The sequence below is a fragment of the Triticum urartu genome, chromosome 4A, assembly GCF_056163025.1.
Source record: "Triticum urartu cultivar PI428250 chromosome 4A, HENAU_Tu73, whole genome shotgun sequence".
In the NCBI taxonomy this organism is placed as follows: Eukaryota; Viridiplantae; Streptophyta; class Magnoliopsida; order Poales; family Poaceae; genus Triticum; species Triticum urartu.
Window position 1 is genome coordinate 252,128,673 of NC_141876.1, and position 24,497 is coordinate 252,153,169.

Here is a 24,497-nt window from a genome sequence, read left to right on the forward strand (position 1 = left end):
CTCGTGTTTGCTTAATTACTGTTTTCAGACGACAACACGACCCCCTCCGATGGGTTCTACGTAGACCTTGACGTCGACGAGTTACTAGCCACCCAGGTGGTGATCCTGGCCATGGAGGGCCCTATGTAGATAGAGAGGCTTCGAGAAGCCTTCTTTCTTTCTAGTGTCTGTACTCAGACTAGTTGCTTCCGCATGTGCTTGTATGATTGTATGACTTGAGTGTCGGGTCATGTGACCCCAATCTGTATGAACATGTTATGTATGGCTCTCTGGAGCCTTTAAATAAAGTACTTGAGTTGTAGAGTTTTGTTGTGATGCCATGTTGTATGTACTCATATCGGGCATATTGTATGTATGATTGAAATGCTTGGTATGAGTGGGATCCGACAATCTAGTTGTTTATCCTTGGCAGCCTTTCTTATGGGGAAATGTAGTCTAGTGTTCCTCGAGCCATAGTAGTCCGCTACAGCCCGGTTCACCGGAGTCCTGCTAGCCCAGCACTACTGCTCAGGACACTTGACTGGCCGGCATGTGTTTCACGTCGTTCCTATGTCTGTCCCTTCGGGGAAATGTCACGCGGTGACATCCGGAGTCCTTACTAGCCTGCTACAGCCCGGGTTCCCCGGAGTCCTGTTAGCCCAGTGCTACAGCCCGGAATCACTCGCTGATGACCAACATGCTCGATGTGATTCATGTATGCCTGTCTCCATAGGTGTGTGCCGCGTTGGTTCACAACTAGCCATGTCGGCCCGGGTTCTCTGTCATATGGATGCTAGCGACACTATCATATACGTGAGCCAAAAGGCGCAAACGGTCCCAGGCCATGGTAAGGCGACACCCGTGGGATACCGTGCGTGAGGCCGCAAAGTGATATGAGGTGTTACCGGCTAGATCGATGTGACATGGAATCGGGGTCCTGACAGAGTTATGCGCTATTCTTCTTTGGGCTGTCACCCTCATGGGATAGGGCGATGTAAGCCGGCAGTTTGAACCAATTTCACAGGTATGTTTTTACTTGTTATATGAATATGCGAGCTTCGATAACCCGCCCTGGTTATAGACTTTGTAGTCGCCAGGAGATATTTTGTTGGGAAATTGTGACCCGCCTTGGCTTAAACCGCTAGGTCGAATATTGTTTAAACATATGTGCATGAACATTGGAATTCATATGATCATGGGGAAGGATGATGATATTTGCTATTCACTCATTGGTAGTCAAGTGTTTCATCAATAGTTTTCAGGATAAAAACGAGAAACATGCACGATGTCATGGCAGAGTATTGTTTTTAGGCTAGCCTATTACAAGGCGTTTTACGGCCCAGAAGAATAAGTGTTTCTTCTGTGCACAAATTCTATGCGGAAGTTTGCAATTCGGCCCTTTGGTCAGTTCTCTTGTTCCTGACGGGTTGAGGACTCCGGGTCATCCTGCACCGATTCTTCGTCCTCTCCCGTCATATGGAAGTCAAATGTGTCCCAGTTGATCCCAGTTAAAGCTTTAAATATAACTTCATCATCTATGAGGGTCGACGGATCAATATCGGGAGTGAAGATGTACTTACATGTTAGCGGGATAAGATCCACGACTTCATGAACCGTCGTTGTTACTTTTGAGTTTTCCCTGGTATAAGACACCTGGTATTTGGACAAGTCAATCTCCTCAGCTAGCTTGCTTGCCAAAGGGCACATTTCCCTTACACGCGGTGAAATCTGCTGCTTCGAAGGGAGACCCGTCCTCTTTCAGGCTTGGACAGCCGGTGGCCAACTCTTCTGGGTCCAATTCTTCTTGCCATGCCTTTGTCCGGCTTAGCGCGGTGATGGCGCCGGCTCTGGCGGCTGATCGCTTTAGCTCTTCAACTCTTTGAGGCAGCACAGATAATTTATCCAGCACTTCCCTGATGAGTGAAGGTGCCTTCTTTTTATGCAAGATGGCAGATATAGCCCGTGGAGCACGAGTGTATAACTCCTCTACAAGGGTGTATGCAGCCTTAAGCTTCATGCGCATGTCTTGACCCAGGTTGGAGTTTCTGGGGCCTGCATTAGCAAACATATTGATAAACCGGCTAATGGTTGTTATATGTTGGCGGTGAAAGATTAAAGTATAAGATTACTTACCAAAGATGGCAGTTGTCATGCTATTAATCTGATGCTTTAAGCCAGACAACTCTTCAGTCACCGGCTTAAGCGCAGCCTCAACATCTTCAACCCTTTTCAATAGAGCCACCTTCTCTATGTCCCAGTCGGTTCTCTCAGTGCTGAAATCCCTTTCAACTTTTCAATCTCCTCTAAGGCAGTTTTCAGCTCTGACTTGGCCTTCGAAGTTTCTGATTGTTGGGACTTGATGTTTTGCCGCAAATCAGCGACTTGAGATTCTTTCATATTTAATTCAGCCTGCAATATACAAAGACAGACAACATTAGAATCATCTTATTTGATGTCCCAAGCATAATACAAGTATTTTACTTGGCACTTGGGGGCTAATGCATGACATCTTTTTTGCATATGAATATTTAATGACCCAGCACATTCTTTTCAAATTGAGCTGGCTCATGGGGGCTACATATGCGGATTTTATGAAACGTGATCTTAAGTCCTGGCTTAACCATCCAGATTAAACCGACCCTTGGGGACTACTCATTTTGACTCAATGGAGATAAGCTAATATGGAGAAGCTACAAGGTGCAATATATGATGTCAAAGCCTACAGCGTGCTTAATACTTTCACATCCAGTAAACTTGGCGGCTGATATACACTTATATGAGAGGGATTTATTAGTGCTTACCTCAGAGCGCTCCTTCATCAAGTTAACCAGGCCAGCTTCAAAATCGCGACTGGTATGAAGGCGGTTCAAATAGCCCGCATGAATTTCATGGGCGTTAAACTAGGCATAACTTTCCCAGTCCAGCTTCCACTTGCCTTTGTCAGCAGTTGAGAATTCTTGTTTGGCGCTATGTTTAGAGAAGACGGTGGGGTTGCCTGGTTCAGTATAAGCCATCCTAGTAACCATAATGTCTTCAGCTTCTTCAGCAGGCTGAGCAGGACTTGGCGGCTTAGCATGGGACGCGTTAACATCCATGGTGTCCCTTGTGACATTGTGCTCTTCTAGCGGTGGATCATCAGCAGCAGCGTCAGGAATCTGATGAGAAGTTTCTGACATCATTTGCTTCTCTAGGTCAGCAGCCTGGGGATCTTCAGCCAGCTTATTTACTTTCAGCTTCTTGCTGGGCTTGGCTATACCACTGGAAATACAACACATGAAGGAGTTAATATATCAATTGTGTAAGTATGGAAACAAAGAAGTTTAATTTTATCACCTAGGAGCGACTTTGAAAAGAGGAATCTGAGTTCCAGTTGAGTCGTCGGAAGAAGAGTGAGGAGTTCCCCGATATTTGAGTCGGACGGATTAAGTGGTTGGCGAATGAGACCTGCTTTTGGATATACAGAGATTGAGTTTTGAGGCACCTCATTCTGGCGTTTGCGAGGAGCTGGTGTATTGGGTAAACTGGAGGCACCTCTTTCCACTATTCCGGGTTGTGCGGCGAACTTCATGCTGCTGTTTCTTCAAAATAAAGTTGGGATCCAAGTAAGCTAAAGGGTGAGAAAATTGTACTTTCCAGCTTGCTTGATGAACTTTCTATCTTGGGAGAGGTTCTGAGTCGGAGGAAATGATAGTTACCTCTTCAACATTCGCTTGACTTCCTTCCATGTCATCTTGAGATTTTTCAGCGTCAATAAGATGTATAAATAAAGAGCCAAGGGAGTCAAGTTCTACCTCCAACTCGTCGTCATTCAAAGTGAATAGCTCTGAGGTGTTTGTTTTCTTCTTGGCAGGATTTCTAGAAGCCTTGGTCTTGGTTCTGACCTTTTTGGCCGGCTTATCCTGGATTTTTTTGTTCCAAAAGGGGAATCAGCCTACAAAAATCGAGTAATGATGAGGAGACAGAGTGAGAAACAATGAGTTAGTAAAAATGGCTCGAAAATACTTACAGCGGGAGGCTTGTTAAGGGTGTAGAAGCGATTCAACCCCACTTTGCCGCAAGCCTCTAAACTTTCGTTGAGCAGAGTCTTCATCATATCATTCATCTGTTTATCTTCTAGATGGATTGGAGAGTAACGCAGCGGATCTTTGACATCGCCAGTATACTCACACATTAAGCCGGATCGACGGCTTAAGGGCAAGATTCTCCATGTGACCCAGCATCGAACCAGATCGACTCCGGTCAGATCATTGGCCATTAAGGCTCTAATCTTTGAAAAAATGGGCATATATTTGGCATGTTCTTCTATGCTGATCCATTTTGGGAGAGCGTGTCTGTTGCTAAGCCGACTTTCACGGTAACCCGGCAGAGGATTTTCACCCTCTGGGGATGTGTCTTGGCAGTAAAACCAAGTCTAGTTCGAGTCCTTGGGATGGCTAGGAGGTGCGGCGGCAGGAAAAGTGGTGTCTTTCCGCCTCTAAATCGAAATACCACCTAGTTCTAGGTTGGGCCCGTCTGTGAACTCGTTCTGGCAGTTCAAGTAATATAATTCCCTGAACAATTCTACTGTGGGCTCTTGTTGAAGGTACACTTCGCAGAAAACATGGAAGTTGCAGATGATTGAAACAAAGTTGGGCCCGAAATCTTGCGGATGGAGTTGGAAAAAATGCAGTACATCATGAAACAATTTTGTGCCAGGTGGAGAGAACCCCCGGAGCATGTGATCAGTAAAAACTACAACTTCGCCTTCTTTCGGATCAGGAGTGGTCACTGTTCCTGGGACTCTCTAGTGGATAACATTTTTTGTGGCTAAGACGCCCACTTGAACATGCTCGTTCAGTGTTTGCTCTGTGACCCAGGAAGCGACCTAGTTGCATGAAGTGACAGTTTTTGTCATTTTTTCCTATAGAAGGAAATATTGCCGGGTTAAGTTTATAAGGTTAAACCGGCCAATCATTAGAAAGCAAGAGTATTGTGCAAAGCCAAGTTGTATGCAGTCAATACATGATAAAAAAAGGTTGTCATGATTAAACCAGAAATTCCAGGGTATACAGATTCTGAACATGTACTGACGGCTTAAAGCGGGGCTAATGGTGTTTCGAGGGTTACGGCCTATCCTATAAGCCGCCCGCATGGCTGCAGTTCACAAGTATCTGGAGACCTATAAGTGAAATTTTTCTAGGTACTGGACAAACAGGTTCCACGGATCAGTTCAATTATTTTGGATCTACAGCAGTTCAAAAGAGAAATAAATCTCAAACTTAAGGTGGCGGCAGTGGAAGAACTCATGTATGCAGATGGGATCTTGTGCAAAAAAGGGTACCCTCTATAATTGGAAAGGATACTAAAACTACTACCGCACAACTTGAGTGTCGTGTTCAGATCCAACTACGCATTCTAAAGGGAAGAATGAAGAATAGTGAAGAACACTGATGAACGGAGGAAACCCTAGTGCAGATCTGCTATGAGGAAAGGTGAGTACTTACTTACACTGATGAACAGTGGAGGTGTGCCGTAGTTTTCTGGTCCATTCAAGTTGATACAGCGGCCGGAGTTGGTGCTGTTGACGAAGGACGACGCTGGCGGAGCTTGGTTGCAGCGGAGTCGCGAAGAAGAAGAACATGTGAGGGCAGGGGTAAAAAGTGAAGAGGAGGACCCCCTGTCCCTATTTATAAGGAGGTCACTAGACAGCATGCGCGAGAATCAAGGAGGCCAAAAATGATTATGTGGCTATATGGACGCCTCAATTTTCAAGAGGTCTATTAAGATAAAGATCTGTTGAGATGACCTGGGCTTTGTGTGAAGTTAATGCGTAGTGATGTCATGGCGAGTTACCATGGTTTTGTGATGTGACGTCATGGCGGTTTACAGCGAATTGGAAAGGAATTGATAATGGAAGATTCTGCTAAGACGAGTGATGAAGATTGATGTGAACAAGTTCAAATCAACCTGGGGCCTAATGTTGGGGATATAACTACTAGGTATACCCTGCCCAGGAGGGGCCGGGTCATGCCATTGGCGACTTATGACGAAGAGGCCCGATAAGGTCCAAGAAGACATGAAGATGGCGGTTCATAGAGCAAGCCAATTCAAGTCCCAAGACCTGGAGATGACTTGATGCCCACGAGTGTGAGCTGCCATATGCTTAACTTGTTCTATAAGGCAGACTTAGTTAGAAACCGAGTTGGTCACGCTTGTGTGAGCCGGCCGGGACTCTGTAAGCCGCCGGGCATCACCCTGTATATAAAGGGGTGACCCAGTGATGGGTTAACCTCGATGAAGATGGTTTTTTGAGGTATCACCCTCGATGACCCTCGGCACTCGATAGTAACTATGCAGAGTTGTACAACTAAGGGGGTGTGCGGTGATGTGTCGGTCTCTGGTCGTCGATCACGTTGATCGAGTCATCGATGATGAAGCAGGGGAAACAGGGACAAGGTGGGGGTCACTGATGGATCACCAACCAACCTATACTAAGCACTTTAGGATAAGCAGGTAAGGTACTATAGCATGTTACAAAAGCAGGCCATGCATCAAAATAGGAGCAATCAATAACAGTAGGAAAATCTAATGCAAGCATGAGATAGAATGAAATGGGTGATATAGGAGTTATCAAGGGGCGGTTTGCTTGCCTGGTTGCTCAAACAAGAAGGAGGGGTCATCATCGATGCATTCGATCACAAGGGTAGCATCGGTCTCGAGGTCTACCATAGAAAAGAAGGGGAAGAAACAGTAAATACAAAGCACCCAGATGCATTACTAAGCATGATAAGACAAAAAGCAGCGCTAGGGGTGTTCTAACTCAGTGATAGGTAATACCGGCCAAGGGGGAAAACATTCAGAAAAGTTTTCCCGAAGTTTAGCATTTTTGGACAGACGAACCGGAGGGGGTGGTTGCATGTTCGTTGTGTTGGGGATGTGTGGCAGATGAACGGACTGTGTATTCAAAATCGTCTCGTTTTTCTGAGCAACTTTCAGATATATATTATTTTAATTCGAGTTATAGATTATTTTTGTATTAGTTTACTAAGTTTTAACCATTTTCTGAATTTATTTTAACAGTTCTATTTAAAAAGGAATTGCTAAGTGTACCCACTATTGTACCTAGCCGGAGAGCCTGAGAGGTTGACAGTGGGACCCGGCCAACTGCCTAGTCAGCAGTTGACTGGTCAACGGGCCCTATGGGACCCTAGTGTCATTGACTGTTAAGTTAAATGATTTACTCTAATTAGTTTAATTAGCAGTGGGTCCTACTTGTCATAGATGTATTATTTAACAGGTTTATATAATCATCGCTTTAGAATAATTAGTGAAGTGGGTCCCACAAGTAAGTGACTCATTTATTTAACTTTTGTTAAACAACTTAATTAGCGAGGGGGCCCAGTGGCCGAGCCAGGAGCAGCGACGGGCTTAGAGCGTCTCCAGCCGTTGGTCCCCCAGGACGCATAAAAATCGCCCCCTGGGGGCGAGCCGGCGATACAATCGGCGCTGGGGGCGGGTTTGCGCCCAGTTGTCTCCCCCACCTCGCCCCCAGGAACCGATATTGGCCCACTTTTCTTCCCCTTTCGGCGAATAAAGGGCCCATATGGGCCAGAATAGGCCCATATTCGGCGTGGTTTGCCGTGGCTCGGCGTTCAATTATCAACATAAATAATTTTTTATCAGATATTTCATCACAGAAAAATCAAATACTTGAACAAAATAGTACAACAACAAATAGTTCAGTACAAATTATATAGTTCAACAAATAAAAACTCATATTTGATCACAAGTCGTGCCCGACGTCGCCCTTGAGCCTCCATAGGTGCTCCACCAGATCATGTTGCAGCTCATGATGCACCTGTGGGTCTCGGATCTCCTAGCGCATACTGAGGTAGGCAGTCCAGGTTGCTGGTAGCTGGTGATCAACTTTGGCTAGAGGACCCTACCTGTAGTATGGTTCAGTGTCAAACACTGGATCTTCTTGCTCGCCCTCGATGATCATGTTGTGCAAGATGACACAGCAACTCATGATCTCCCACATTTGATCTTTCGACCAGGTCTAAGCGGGGTACCGGACAGCAGCAAATTAAGATTGGAGCACACCAAAATCACGCTCGACATCCTTCCTGCAAGCCTCTTGACACTTGGCAAAGTAGGACTTCTTGCCCCCTGGCACAACGTTTGAGATAGTGTTCACAAATGTAGACCATCTTGGATAGATGCCATCAGCTAGATAGTACCCCTTGTTGTATTGCCGCCCATTGATCTCGAAGTTCACCGGAGGAGAATGACCTTCAACAAGCTTGGCCAAGATAGGAGAGCACTGCAGCACGTTGATGTCATTGTGAGTTCCTATCATACCAAAGAAGGAGTGCCAAATCCAGAGGTCCTGTGTGGCCACCGCCTCAAGTACCACACTACAACCGCCTTTGGCGCCTTTGTACATCCCCTGCCAAGCAAATGGGCAATTCTTCCATTTCCAATGCATGCAGTCGATGCTTCCAAGCATCCCAGGAAATCCTCTTGCTGCATTCTGTGCTTGGATCCGAGCAGTGTCTTAAGCATTGGGTGTTCTCAAGTATTGCGGTCCAAACATTGCCGCCACTGCCCGACATAACTTGTAGGAACACTCTATGCTGGTGGACTCGGCCATGCACACATAGTCGTTGAGTGAATCATCGGGAGCTCCGTATGCAAGCATCCTCATCATTGTCGTGCACTTCTGGATCGAGGTGAATCCAAGTTTGCCGGTGCAATCCATCTTGCACTTGAAGTAGCTGTCGAACTCCCGGATGGAATTCACAATCCTGAGGAAGAGCTTTCGGCTCATCCGATAACAACGCTGAAATGTTTTGTCGTCGCGAAGTGGAGCATCGGCGAAGTAGTTGGAGTAGAGCATGCAGTAGCCTTTGAGACGATGCCGGTTCTTTGCTTTCACCCGCCCCGGCGCCGAGCCACCTCGCCGCGGCCTTTCATTGCTCGCCAGCAGCTGGTCAAGGGCGGCGAGCACCATGAGATGCTCTTCTTCCTGGACATCGGCCTCGGCTTCCTCTTCCAGCAGCGCGGCGAGCGCTCCCTCGTCATCTGAGTCCATCACTGAGGCAGGCAAATCGCCGAACAGCTTGCGCCCGGTGAGCGTGCACCCGCCGCTAAACTGCCCCTCCGCGGCCAGAAACGCCCATCTGCTGTTGGAGGGGCTGCCGCGGCAAACCTCTACTATTTTTCCACGGGGAATGGCTATCTAGCGGTGAAGGGCGGCGGGCGGCGCCGGGATATAGCTAGTGGCGGCCGAGGGCGCGGGGGGTGGAGGCGAGTCGTTGAAGAAAATCTTGACTTTTCACCTGACGTTGTGGGCCAGCCGCGCTTTTCCCTTGCGCCGGAGCCCCCGATCGCCCCCAGTGCGCCGGGTTCGGCCTACGGCCGCCGGGCGGAAAAAAGGGCCGAACCGGCACTTTTTGTCGTCCTGGGGGTGCGACTAGGGTGTTTTTTTGGCGCCGGCGCCGAAAAAGTGGCCTGGGGGCCTGTTGGGGGTGTGGCTGGAGATGCTCTTAGTGGGCGGGGGCGGCAGTAGCCACCGACGACCGACACTGCGAGCAGGGAGGGCGCGCCCAGTGGGTGGCCAGGGGCACTAGCGGCGGGCGCACAGGACGGGCCAGGGCGCAGCAGCAGCGCATCAGCTGCAGGTAGTGCGAGCGGCGACAGCCACGGCGGGCCGCTCGAGCTAGCGAGAAGGGGCGCGCACAGGCGTGGCTAGCGATCCTGCGTGGGGCAGGGGCGGCAGGGGAGGCGCGCACGGTGCGCAGCAGCGGGCACGCGGGGTCTGAGCGCGCGCGCAAGCGGGCACCGAGGCGGCGCCGGTGAAGGAGGGAAGATGGGCGTTGAGGGTTGGTGGAGCCTGTGAGGAGGAGCTTGAGGATGAAGTGGTTTGGCGGGGAAGGTAGTCTGGCGAGGGGGGTCGAGCGGTAGCCGGGTTGGGCGGCAAGACGATGTCGCGGTGTCGGGAGGCTTAGGAGGCGACGTGATCGGCGTGGGGAGGGTGACGGGGGTTGCCCGATCCCGATCCAGGCATGGGGGAGGAGAGCGAGGAGAGGAGTGGAGCATGGAGGATTGAGTGGAGTGGGGGTTGGGCTCTAGGGTTCTAGGGGTGGGGTAAGCTAGGGGTGAGGGGCTGGCTGGGCTGGCCTTGTGGCCTGCTGGGCCGAGGCCCAGCTGGGGGGGGGGGATGTTTACTCATTTCTTTTTAAAGGTTTTCTCTGTTCAATTCTTTTAAAACAAAAAAAGACTTATCAAATATAACATATGTTCCTAAATTAGTATAATAATTATAGGTCGTTGCCACAATTAGTTTAGCGTTTAAATAAACTAGTTTAGCATTTTTATAATCTAAATAGCATTGAAATTATTGTTTTGACCACTGTTTTAATTACTTTAGGGTATTTACACACTTTGCAATAATGTTGGTTCACCACCATAAGTATTTATGGAATATTTGCCACACGGTGAACATTTTAGTTTTGACATTTGAAAATTTTAAACTTTGACTTTGTTTTATATCTGAATTTGAATCAGTTTTTTAACCTAAGCAAGATTAGCAATAGTAATCGCGGTGATGTGGCATCATTAGTTGAGGGTTACTGTAGTTTAATTATCCGGGCGTCACAATATGAACAAACATAAATCGTTACGTTATCTTCCGTGTCCAACGTCAATAGTTTGACATAAGATATTTAATGGGGGCTCACAATCATAAAATATGTCCAAGATAGTATATTTGCATGTGAATCTTCTCTTCCCTTATTAATTCTTTCTTGAATTGCATCATTGACCAATGCTATGTTTGTCAACCTTCAATAAATTTTACCACTTATACTTTTCCTTATGTGATGTCATTACTTACCATAAGATTAGCACATGACATTTTTCATTATTTCCTTTATCTTGATTGAAATAGAAAACTAAAGAAGCAAAAACTCAAACAAGACTTCATTATATAACTATCACATGATTACATAGATATGGATAGATCACGAAACTAGCACTCAAAAATAGATCATACTAAACTTTTATTCAACTAAATTACGAATAGCCAAGGGTCGACCTAAGATAGGTAAAGGTAATAAAAGTGATGGTGATACGATACTGGGGCATCTCCCCCAAAGCTTGGCACAGGCCAAGGAGAGTGCCCATACCCATGTACTCAAGTCTCCTTCTTTGGTGATGAAGATGAAGGTGGAGGTGTAAATGATGTAGTATTTTTCTCCAGCTTGTGTCTGAGGCTAAAATTTTCTTCCTTGCGATCCTCATTCCCTAGCTCAAGCTTTAATACCCTTTTACATAATTCCGCCTTACTCTCCTGCAGAAAACGAGGATAAATTGGATCTTAGATTTGTTTGGTTTGTTCGGGAGGCTTGACTTCTTGAATTCCACGTGCATATCTCCAGGTTGAGGTAGTGGATCTTCATCTTCATCAGACCTATCCTCTCTTATATTCTCCATGTCAACTTCTTCCTCCTCATCTGTGGTCCAACCATAATGATCCTCCTCCCCATAGACCTTAGGGTTTGCAATAAAATCAGCGACATAGCTTTCTCCCTCTGAATCTTGAGACGACATATTTTCATATCTGCCAGAGAAACATCATGAAACAAGAACAGAGGATTTCTCCCCGATGTGGTGGTCAAATCGCCCGGGGGTATATATAAAGTTTTTTATCTTGGGAAACAAGTATATGGAAGGAAAACAGAGTCGGGAAGGTGCCCGAGGGGCCCACTACCCACCAGGGCGTGTGATACGTCTCCGACGTATCTATAATTTATGAAATATTCATGCCATGTTTACAACAATTTTATATGGTTTTGGTATGATTTGGATGGAACTAACCCGGACTGATGTTGTTTTCAGCAGAACTACCATGGTGTTGTGTCGGTGCAAAAAACCCTGGGTCCCTCGGTTTCAGCACCAAGATCATATCAGAGCAAGGGAACTTAGTTCTTGGAAGGATCAAAGTGCAGATCAAGGAGACCATGACTAGCCAAAGAGGCAAGATACAACTATGAGAAGAACCTCCCTTGTCGGGCATCCGAGCCTGGGGAGGATGGGATTACCTCCGGAAGCGAGCCCCCATATCATCCCGGCAGGCCTGCCAGGGCTTACGAAGGCAAATTGCTCCACCGCTCCACCTCATGAGCGACACAAGTCATGGATCAGTGTGTTGTCAAGCCGCAAAGTGACTAAGTGGTTGTTGTTTGCCACATGGCAGCCACTTCCTATGGAAATACCTCCAAGCGACATCCGTCCTGAGACGTGTCAAGCAAGCATGCGCGAAGCTGGCAAAACAACCCGACAGGGCCTGCCAGGCGAGCCATGATGTGACATCGAGTGGCGCATTTAATGTGCTCAGTCAGCCCACAGAGTTAGGTATGATGGCATTGTTTGCTATCTAATCAGTATGTAAAGACTAATTTGCCACTGTGGTGACCCCTTTATCTATAAAAGGAGGCCCATGGCAACCGTGGAAAGGATTCGGACCCCCCTCACACTCATACGCGCGTAGCACCCCTCGCCCGAGGCAACCTTGCCGAGAAACAGCGTCGCGCTTCTCCACCATTTTCCACCATCAATCCACCAAAGCAGGAGTAGGGTTTTACGCCTCGCGGCAGCCCGAACGTGGGTAAAACTGCCCGCGTGATCTTTGACATGCTGCGTTACACTTCTCCGTACTTTGTGCAACGTGCCCATCTCCCCACCGAACCAAAATGGGCTCTTGGTCCAATAGGTGGCCACGGTTTCCCACGACATCTTTTGCGCGACATGTAGGGGGATTACTTGGCGAACCCGAGAGCGTGAGTAGCGCCTCATCTTCACCGCCTTTTTCATCATCAATGGCTCCATCACCTATGGCGCCCAAGAAGAAGTCTGGTGCCGCAGCTCGGCCGTCCACTTCGAAGGCACCGCTGCCCGCGGCCGCCGACGCCGCTGGGAATGTGAAGGCGCATGAGGACGTGGGTGCTGCGGGGGACATGGTTGGCACAGGCGGCGTTGTCACCACCTTCCCCACGGCCGAAGCAGGAGCGGGAGGTACCAGAGAAGGACGGCATCGACAACATCCCGGCGACCACTCTCTGCCAGGTACGGGAAGAGAGATTATTCCTTCTATCCCTCCTGGCCTGGCCGAGGGGCATAGTAGTGGCGGTGACGGTCGTTCCGAGGCGAATCGCAACCCTACGGCCGCCCCCGCCATGGGTGCGGTTGCAGGACATGCACCGCCCCGAAGCAAACTGGCCCAGCCAATTCTCTGAATGTTGTCGTTGGCCCGCGCGTGCCATAACTTCGTCACCACGCCATTCCAGTGACTGGTTCCCGACAATGGGAGCCCATCGCAGCCACCACCGTCACCATCAGGAGCCGGGCGATGCTACAGTCTACATCATCATCGCCGATGCCAAGCACCTCTTCGGAGGCTATGGCATGGGCCCAGCTATTGTTGAGGTTTCCATCGGCAACTGATCATACGGACGAGTGGAGAGCCACCATTCACAGTCGGATTGGTTTTGTCGAAGCTGGGGGCTCACAGCGAGCTGGCCCACCACGGCCTCCCCAAACGACGACGGCGGCTCGTACTACTAGCCATGTGGAAGGGGCCACCCTCACGGTGCAGCCCCTCCATGGCAATCAGCGCGGGAGCCACGAAATCAAGAACCCAATGATGTCTCGATGGCCTCTTCCGACCCTCGAGCACATCAATGCCAATGTCGGGCCCTGGAGGAAAGGCGGAGGGAAGGCACGCGCGTCGCCATCGCACAGTGCTACGAAAACCACCGTCGGACCAATGGGTGCGGAGGCCCCGACGTCGACGAGCCCGCGCTCGAAGATGGCCGGTTCCTTTCAAGGTTGGGTGCCCTGCCTTCAGTCGTGAGCTGTGGCAAGCCCGTTGGCCATCTGCTCACACGTTCAAGCCAGAGATACCCGAGAAGTATGATGGGAGACTGAACCCAGCAGAGTTCTTGGGCATCTACACCATCGTTGTTCAAGCTGTTGGGGGAAGAGATGAGAAGGTGTTTGCCAACTACTTCCCTTTGGTGCTCAAGCCAAACGTGAGGTCTTGGTTGATGCACCTGCCGGAGAACTCCATTTCGACCTGGGCTGACTTGTGCCATGAGTTCATTGGCGCCTTCACGGGCAGCCATCAAGAACTAGGGTGGCTTAGCGATTTGCGGCTTCTCCAATAGAAAGAATGAGAGACTCTATGATAGTACTTGAAAAGATTCAGCCGAGTCCATAGAAATATCCCGGATATCCATCTGGTAGCCGTGATAGCTGTCTTCCAATCCAATGTGCGCAACCGCATGATACGTTCCAAGATCAACGTTCGATTGCCCAAGATTATGAAGGAGCATTACACCTTGGTGGACAAGTGTTCTTGGGTGGAGGAAGGGAGGAAACTTCCTGGAGAGGAAGATTGTGTCAACGTCGACTTAGAGGATGACGATGAGTCCATCAGTCAGACGAAGATGAACAAGAAGCGCAATAAGAAGTGAAAGGATAAAGTAGTGTTGACAGTTGAGGGATTGGGCACGCCTAGTACCGGCAAGAAGGCTAAGGTCGAAACCCTCGGCAAGGAAGTTGTCGCGTGCGCTGACCGTTGGGAGGCTGTGGCTGTTGAGACGGCTGGGAAAGATGATGGACCGTATTGCAAGATTCATCGGACCAAGGGCCATGATCTCCAGGAATGTCATCAAGTTGAGCAGCTCGTCAAGAAGAAGAGGGCTGAATATGATAAGCATTATAAGGAAAAAGGTCAGAATGGCACTGGCTGAAAGAGCCGAGGCGGTGAAGCAAATCGCCCCGGCAAGGCTCTTCAAAACCATGGAAAACCCGCCAGGGGCCAAGAGAAGGAGGATTGCAATGAGGAAAGTGTTAGAGGGGATGAAAAGGAAACCAGCGAGTAGGAGTTCCAGAAGGCCACTAACGCCCTGTGCATTGAACGGGGTGCATCTCTGCACTCCTCTCACCGCCAACTTAAACGGTGGGCATGTGAGGTCAATGTCGTGAAGCTAGTGGCAGAGTCTCGGAATCCGCTCAAATGGTTAAGGAAGCCCATCATCTTTGACGAACAGGACCATCTTGACCGCACCACCGCGGTAGGATTCTTGTCGTTGTTGGTTTCACCAACAATCTGCAACCTCAAAGTCACAAAGATGTTCCTTGACGGCGGGGCCAGGTTGAATCTGATTTCCCCAAAGGTTATCAGCAAGCTTTGGATAGTAGAGGAAGAACTCATGGTCACGGGCATGTTTCAAGGAATCAACCCCGGTAGGAGTCATCCTAAGGGAAAGATCGCGTTGCTAGTGACATTTGGAGGAGAGTTGAACTACCGGACTGAGAAGGTTGTGTTTGATGTGGTCGACCTCCCACTTCCATACAATGGAATCCTTGGAAGGCAAGCTCTGGCAAAGTTCATGGTGGCATTTGATAATCCACAAGTATAGGGGATCAATTGTAGCCTCTTTCGATAAGTAAGAGTGTCGAACCCAACGAGGATCTAAAGGTAGAACAAATATTCCCTCAAGTTCTATCGACCACCGATACAACTCTATGCACGCTTAACGTTCGCTTTACCTACAACAAGTATAAAACTAGAAGTATTTTGCAGGTGTTGTTGGATAGGTTTGCAAGATAATAAAGAGCATGTAAATAAAAGCAGGGGCTGTTTAGATGAAGACACAACTAAGTTAGGTTTAGTAGAGAGCTTGTTGTCACACAAGAAAGTTATTTGTCCCTAGGCAATTGATAACTAGACCGGTAATCACTATTGCAATTTTATTTGAGGGAGAGGCGTAAGATAACATACTTTATCTTCCTGGATCATATGCACTTATGATTGGAACGGTAGCAAGCATCCGCAACTACAAAAGATCATTAAGGTAAAACCCAAACATAGCATTATAAGGCATCAAGTCCTCTTTATTCCCATACGCAAACAACCTACTTACTCGGGTTTGTGCTTCTGTTTTTCACGCCACCCACCATAAGCAAATCATGAACATATCGCAAACCCTATATCGGGATCCCTCATGCTTGCATGACATAGAGAGCACCAAAGGACAACACCAATAATAAAACATGCAACTCAAACCAATCACGATCATCAATTAACCCATAGGACAAAACGGATCTACTCAAACATCATAGGATAGCCAGACATCATTGGGAAATAATATATAGAATTGAGCATGATGTTTAAGTAGAGATTACAGCGGGTAAAAGAGGGGTTACACTGCTACATAGAGGGGGGAAGAGCTAGTGATGACGGTGGTGAAGTTGTTGATCTATATCGTTGTCGCGATGATGGCCTCGGTGGCGTTCCGGCGCCACCGGGAGAGAGGGGGAGAGAGCATCCCTTCTTCTTCTTCCTTGACCTTCTCCCTAGATGGGAGAAGGGTTTCCCCTTTGGTCCATGGCCTCCATGGCACGGGAGGGGCGAGAGCCCCTCCAAGATTGGATCTGTCTCTCTATCTCTCTCTGTTTCTGCGTTCCCTGATTCTGCCCTTTCACCATTTCTTAAATTTCTGGAGATCCGTAACTCCGATTGGGCTGAATTTTGGACATGATTTTTATTCGGATATTAGCTTTCTTGCGGAGAAATAAGAGCACCAACCGCCTTACAGGGTGGCTACGAGGACCCAGGGCGCTCCTGACCCACTAGGGCGTGCCCCCTGCCTCGTGGCCCCTCGTGCATCGTCTCGCATTGATTCTTATTCCCAAAAATCACATATATTCCAAAAAAATATTCATCAGTTTTTATCCCGTTTGGACTTCGTTTGATATGGATTTTCTGCGAAACAAAAAACATGCAACAAACAGGAACTGACATTGGGCACTGGATCCATATGTTAGACCCAAAATAGTATAAAAAGTTGCCAAGAGTATATGAAAGTTGTATAATATTGGCATGGAACACTAAAAAATTATAGATACGGCTGAGACATATCAGCATTCCCAAGCTTAATTCTTGCTCATCCTCGAGTAGGTAAATGATAAAAAAGATAATTTTCATGTGGAATGCTACCTAGCATAATCTTGATCATGTAATCTAATCATGGCATGAATATTAAGACACGAGTGATTCAAAGCAATAGTCTATCATTTGACATTAAGACAATAATACTTCAAGCATACTAATAAATCAATCATGTCTTTTCAAAATAGCATGGCCAAAGAAAGTTATCCCTACAAAATAATATGGTCTGGCTATGCTCCATCTTCACCACACAAAATATTCAAATCATGCATAACCCCGACGATAAGCCAAGCAATTGTTTCATACTTTTGACGTTCTCAAACCTTTTCAATTTTCACGCAATACATGTGCGTGAGCCATCTATATAGCACTATAGGTGGAATAGAATATGATGATGGAGGTTGTGTGCAGAAGACAAAAAGGAGAAAGTCTCACATCGACGCGGCTAATCAATGAGCTATGGAGATGCCCATCAATTGATGTCAATGTGAGGAGTAGGGATTGCCATGCAACGGATGCACGACGAGCTATACGTGTATGAAAGCCCAGACTAGAAACTAAGTGGGTGTGCATCCAACTTGCTTTCTCATGAAGACCTTAGGCATTTGAGGAAGCCCATCATCGGAATATACAGGACAAGTTCCAAAATGAAAATTCCCACTAGTATATGAAAGTGATAGCTCAAGAGACTCTCTATATGAAGAACATGGTGCTACTCTGAAGCACAAGTGTGGTAAAAGGATAGTAACATTGTCCCTTCTCTCTTTTCTCTCATTTTTTATTACTTTTTCTCATTTTTTTCTTTTTTCTTCTTTTTTTGTAGCCTTCTTTGGCCTCTCTCTCTCTTTTGGGGGTTTCTTTGGCCACTTTTATTTTGATAACCTCACATGGGACAATGTTCTAATAATGATGATCATCACACTTTTATTTACTTACAACTCAATATTACAACTCGATACTAGAACAACGATATGACTCTATATGAATGCCTCCGGCGGTGTACCGGGATGTGCAGTGATCTAGCGTAGCAATGACATCAAAAAACTGACAAGCCATGAAAACATCATGCTAGCTATATTACGATCATGCAAAGCAATATGACAATAAATGCTCAAGTCATGTATATGATGATGATGGAAGTTGCATGGCAATATATCTCGGAATGGCTATGGAAATTCCATGATAGGTAGGTATGGTGGCTGTTTTGAGGAAGATATAAGGAGGCTTATGTGTGACAGAGCGTATCATATCACGGGGTTTGGATGCACTGGCGAAGTTTGTACCGAAGAGGCTAGCAATGATGGAAGGGTGAGAGTGCGTATAATCCATGGACTCAACATTAGTCATAAAGAACTCACATACTTATTGCAAAAATCTATTAGTCATCGAGACAAAGTACTACATGCATGCTCCTAGGGGGATAGATTGGTAGGAAAAGACTATCGCTTGTCGCCGACCGCTACTCATAAGGAAGACAATCAATAAATACCTCATGCTCCAACTTCGTTACATAACGGTTCACCATACATGCATGCTACGGGAATCGCTGTCAGGACCCCGATTCCAAGTCACATCGATCTAGCCGGTAACACCTCATATCACATTGCGGCCTCACGCACGGTATCCCCACGGGTGTCGCCTTACCATGGCCCAGGACCGTTTGCGCCTTTTGGCTCACGTATATGATAGTGTCGCTAGCATACATATGACAGAGAACCCGGGTCGACATGGCTAGTCGTGAACCCAAAGCGGCACAGACCTATGGAGACAGGCATACATGAATCACATCGAGCATGTCGGTCATCAGCGAGTGAATCCGGGCTGTAGCACTAGGCTAACAGGACTCTGGGGAACCCGGGCTGTAGCAGGCTAGGCAGGACTCCGGAAGTCACCGCGTGACATTTCCCTGAAGGGACAGACATAGGAACGAAGTGAAACACATGCCGGCCAGTCAAGCATCCTGAGCAGTAGTGCTGGGCTAGCAGAACTCCGATGAACCGGGCTGTAACAGACTACTATGGCTCGAGGAGCACTAGACTACATTTCCCCATAAGAAAGGCTGCCAAGGATAAACAACTAGATTGTCGGATCCCACACATACCAAGCATTTCAATCATACACACAATATGCTCGATATGTGCAAATACAACATGGCATCACAACAAAACTCTACAACTCAAGTACTTTATTTAAAGGCTCCAGAGAGCCATACTGTAACGCCCTCGATGCGGCTATATCTCCTACGTGTCGAAGCACGACTTAGAGGCATAACCGCATTGAAAGCAATGTCGCAAGTAAGGTAATCTTCACAACAACCCATGTAAATAGATAATAGGGGAAAAGGGTACATAGTTAGCTTACACTCGCCACGTCACACAAATACATGAATAACATTACAATCATCCAATACACTCATGGTCCGACTATGGTACCAAAATAAAAGATCAACCCCAACATGCGACACGGTCCCGATCGCCCCAACTGGGCAGCACTACTGATCATCAGGGAAAGACACATAGTAACGGCGAGAGTCTTCGTCGAACTCCCACTTGAGCTCAAGCGCATCATCTGGAACGGAATCATCGGTCCCTGCATCTGGTTTGGAAGTAATCTGTGAGTCACGGGGACTCAGCAATGTCGCACCCTCACGATCAATACTATTTAAGCTTAATAGGTAAGTCAAGGTAATATGTGGAGCTGCAGCAAGCGACTAGCTTATGTGGTGGCTAACCTGTTCGCAAAAGAGAGCGAGAAGAGAAAGGCAAAGCACAAACGAAGAACTATGATCAAGAAGTGATCCTAGAACAACCTACGTCAAGCATTACTCCAACACCGTGTTCACTTCCCGGACTCCGCCAAGAAGAGACCATCACAGTTACACACGCGGTTGATTCATTTTAATTAAGTTAAGTTACATGTTATCTACAACCGGACATTAACAAATTCCCATCTGCCCATAACCGCGGGCACGGCTTTCGGAAGTTCTAATCCCTGCAGGGGAGTCCCAACTTAGCCCATCACAAGCTCTCACGGTCAACGAAGGATATTCCTTCTCCCGAGACATTCCGATCAGACTTGGCATCCCGGTTCTACAAGACATCCTCAACAAGGGTAAAACTAAACGAGCAACACCGCCTGAATGTGCCTAACAAATCCTGATAGGAGCTGCACATATCTCGTTCTCAGGGCACACCGGATTGTCCAAGGTTCCGGTAGGTCAGCCTAGAGTTGCCCCTGGTGGCCACCGGCAGCTGACAGGTTGGACCAACACTCAGAGGAGCACTGGCCCGGGGGTTTAAATAAGATGACCCTTGAGTCCACAGAACCCAAGGGAAAAAGAGGCTAGGTGGCGAATGGTAAAAGCAAAGTTGGGAATTGCTGGAAGAGTCTTATTCAAGGCGAACTGTCAAGCGGTTCCCATTATCACCCAACCGCGTAAGGAACGCAAAATCCGGGAACATAACACCGATATGACGGAAACTAGGGCGGCAAGAGTGGAACAAAACACTAGGCAAAAGGCCGAGCCTTCCACCCTTTACCAAGTATATAGGTGCATTAAGATAACAAGATAATATAGTGATATCCCAACAATAAACAATGTTCCAACAAGGAACGATCTCCAATCTTCACCTGCAACTAGCAACGCTATAAGAGGGGCTGAGCAAAGCGGTAACATAGCGAAACAACGGCTTGCTATGACATGGTGGGTTAGAGGTTTGACATGGCAATTTGGGAGGCATGAAAAGCAAGTGGTAGGCATCGTAGCATAGGCATAGCAAAAGAGCGAGCATCTAGCAAGCAAAGATAGAAGTGATTTCGAGGGTATGATCATCTTGCCTGCAAAGTTGTCAGAGTTGACTTGATCTTCGTAAGCAAACTCAACGGGCTCCTCGTTAGCGAACTCTTCTCCCGGCTCTACCCAAACAAGAAAAACAAGCAAAAGGAACACAATCAACCACGTGCAATTCTCGAACAACAAGATGCAAACATGGTATGCTATGCGGTATGCGATATGTGATGCATATGCAAGATTTGATTGGAATGATTGAACCTGGCCTCAACTTGGAAATCCAAGAGTGCCACTAGAAAGGTGAGGTGATTTCGGTTGAAATCGACATAAAGATCACCGGCAACGGATGCACGGTTTGGAAATGGCAAGCAAAACAAATATGGCACCGGTCTGCGATAATCAGCAAGTAGCCATCTAAAAGCATCAAGATAATTATGCTACTGCACTCAAACATGAAAACAAAATACATGGAAGGGATCCACTCATGATGCTTGACAAAAGATGAACACTGAGATACGGACAATTCATCCATTAACAGGTTCAAACAAGCATAACACAAGTCTGGAATTTAACATCAGGTAGCACACTTTGGAGCATGAAAACTATATCCTACAGGAACTTAACGTGGCAAAGCAAGGCATGAAATGAAGCTACTCAAAGCACTTAACAAACGTCCCTTAGTGACCTTGAGCCAAAAGGGATCGGAAAATACAATTGCAAGAATGTGAACATGGCAAAAACATAATCAGATCTCAGACTTAGTGATAAACTGGAGCATGCAAATCTGTTAACGAGTAGGCATGTTTACGAGCTCGATGCACTCACTACAGAGCATGGCATGACAAACTAAGCATACACCCATCAATAAAACATATCATAGAAGCTAGACATGGCAAGAACAACAACATAGCATGCACGGATCACTAGCAACATCCTCAGCAAAATCGCTAACAAGACAACAATCTGCCAGGAATCACGAAATAGCTAAAGTAGAGGTCGATTGACTCAAGCTAGGTTGCTCCATAAATGAAAAAAAAGACATGGATGGATATAGAACCACAATTTTAACAAATCATCCATATTGATCATCCTCAAAAGAGGCACGGATCACTAGGAAACAACATGAACATATGGCATATTGACAAAATCAGATCAAGGACCTGGTGAAATTCTAAGTCCCTGAAATCAGCATTAACGAATGCACTAATTTGCAAGCTTGTGCTAGTCACCACACATGTCACAAAAATACATGGTAAGAACCTCTGTAAATATGGCATGGCATATAACAAAACTCATGTAGAACTCAGGAGCATATCATGTACACATTAATCATGGCCAAAATGACAAATAGCTATTTGATGAAACAGATCTGACAATTTAACCACATAGCCCTCTTCCAAGAGCATTTAGGGCATCAACATTAGCTCAAATTAAAATGATGCAATGATATCAAATTATGTAGTCTCTGAGACGAACATTTTGATATGCTACACGCGCAAATCGGAGCTACGGATGTGGAGTTACGACATGATGAAAAACGCAAATAAATTAGGGTTTCGGGAGGAAAGTCAACCGATCCCAATCTGGATCTGGAGGCGTACTGTAGCGGTGCGATTCTCGAGGCGGTGGCACTCTCGCCGGACTTGACGGAGGCGACGGCAGCCGAAGTGCACCGCGGGGAGGACGAAGAGGGGCCGGAGTGCGCCGGCGACGAGGGGGCGACGAGCAGGTGGCGCTGTGCTGTCGCTGGAGCTCGGCCGGCGCGGCGATCTGCGTCGGGGCGGCGAGGAAGCGAGGTCCGGCGAGGGGTGGTGCTCGCCGGCGCGGTGGCGGAGCGGGCCGGCGCCGGAGCCGAAGGCGATGGAGGAAGAGCACCCGGGCAGTGCGGGCGTGGAACGGCGGTGGCGGACGACGGGCTCGCGGGGGCCCGACTTGGGCCTCCCGGGCCGGAGCGGCGGCGGCGGGTACGGTGCCACGTGTCGCACGCCGATTAGCACTGGCACGGCAGTGGGATTCGTCCGGTGGCGGGTCGGACGTGTCCGGTGGTGGCGGGTAGAATTTTTAGGGTTTCAGGGAAGGAGACCCGAGATTTTCGTGGAGGGATCTATATATAGGCATAGAGGGAGCTAGGAAGCTCCAAATGGAGTGCGGTTTTCGGCCACGCGATCGTGATTGAACGCTCTAGATGATGGAGAGGGTTTAGGTGAGTTTTGGGCAAAATTGGAAGGGTTTTGGGCTGCAACACACACGAGGCCTTTTCGGTCCCTCGGTTAACCGTTGGAGTATCAAACAAAGTCCAAATGGCACGAAACTTGACAGGCGGTCTACTGGTAGTAAACCAAGGCCGCATGGAAAGTCTCGGTCCAATCCGGAAATGTTTAACCCCCACACACGAAAAGAGGTCGAAAGGGGCACCGGAGGAGATAGGAGCGCCGGAATGCAAAACAGACAACGGGGAAAATTCTCGGCTGCATGAGACGAACACGTATGCAAATGCAATGCACATGATGGCATGATATGAGATGCATGACAAAGGCAACAACACACGGAGACAAAAACCTGAACTCGAGGAAATAAAATAACTTAGCGCCGGAAACGGTAAGAGTTGGGATACATATAAGGTAAATTACATCCGGGGTGTTACAACACTCCACCACTAAGAAAGGATCTCATCCCGAGATCTGGGACTGGAAAAACGCCGGGTACTCAGAACGGAGGTGGTCCTCGCGTTCCCAGGTGGCTTCATGGTCGGAATGGTGTGACCACTTGATTTTGAGGAATTTGATTGACTTATTGCGTGTCTTTCGTTCAGTCTCTTCAAGAATAGCAACTGGGTGCTCACGATAAGAAAGGTCTTCTTGGAGATCAATGTCTTCGAAGTTGATGGTGCGGTCAGGAGTCTTGAAGCACTTGCGGAGCTGAGAGACATGGAACAAGTCGTGCACATTTGCAAAGTTGGGAGGAAGCTTGAGTTGATAGGCGAGATCGCCTCTCTTGCTGACGATCTTGAAAGGGACCACATATCTAGGGGCAAGCTTCCCTTTGATACCGAAGCGGCGAGTACCTTTCATTGGAGAGACGCAGAGGTAAACATGGTCTCCGATCTCGAAAGCCAAATCACGATGCTTACTATCATAGTAGCTCTTCTGGCGCGATTGCGCTGGTTTGAGGTTATCACAAATGACTTTGCACATCTCCTCTGCCTCTCTAATCAAGTCATTTCCAAGAAGTTGACGTTCACCGGTCTCTGACCAGTTAAGAGGAGTATGACACTTCCTGTCATAGAGAATTTCGAATGGGGCCTTGCCCGAACTTGCTTGAAAACTGTTGTTGTAGGAGAATTCAGCATATGGAAGAAAATCTTCCCACTTCATACCGAAGGAGATAACGCAAGCCCTGAGCATATCTTCAAGAATCTGATTGACACGCTCGACTTGAGCACTAGTTTGAGGATGGAAAGCTGTGCTGAAGTGGATGTTGGTGCCCATGGCCTTCTGAAAAGAATCCCAAAACTTGGAGGTAAAAATGCTGCCACGGTCTGAAGAGATCAATTGTGGAATGTCGTGCAGAGAGACAATCCGAGAGGTATAAAGCTCCGCCAGTTGAGCTGCAGTGATAGACTCTTTGATAGGCAGAAAATGAGCCACTTTAGTGAGTTTGTCGATGACAATGAATATAGCATCATTGCCACGCTTGGACTTTGGAAGCCCAGTCACGAAGTCCATCTCA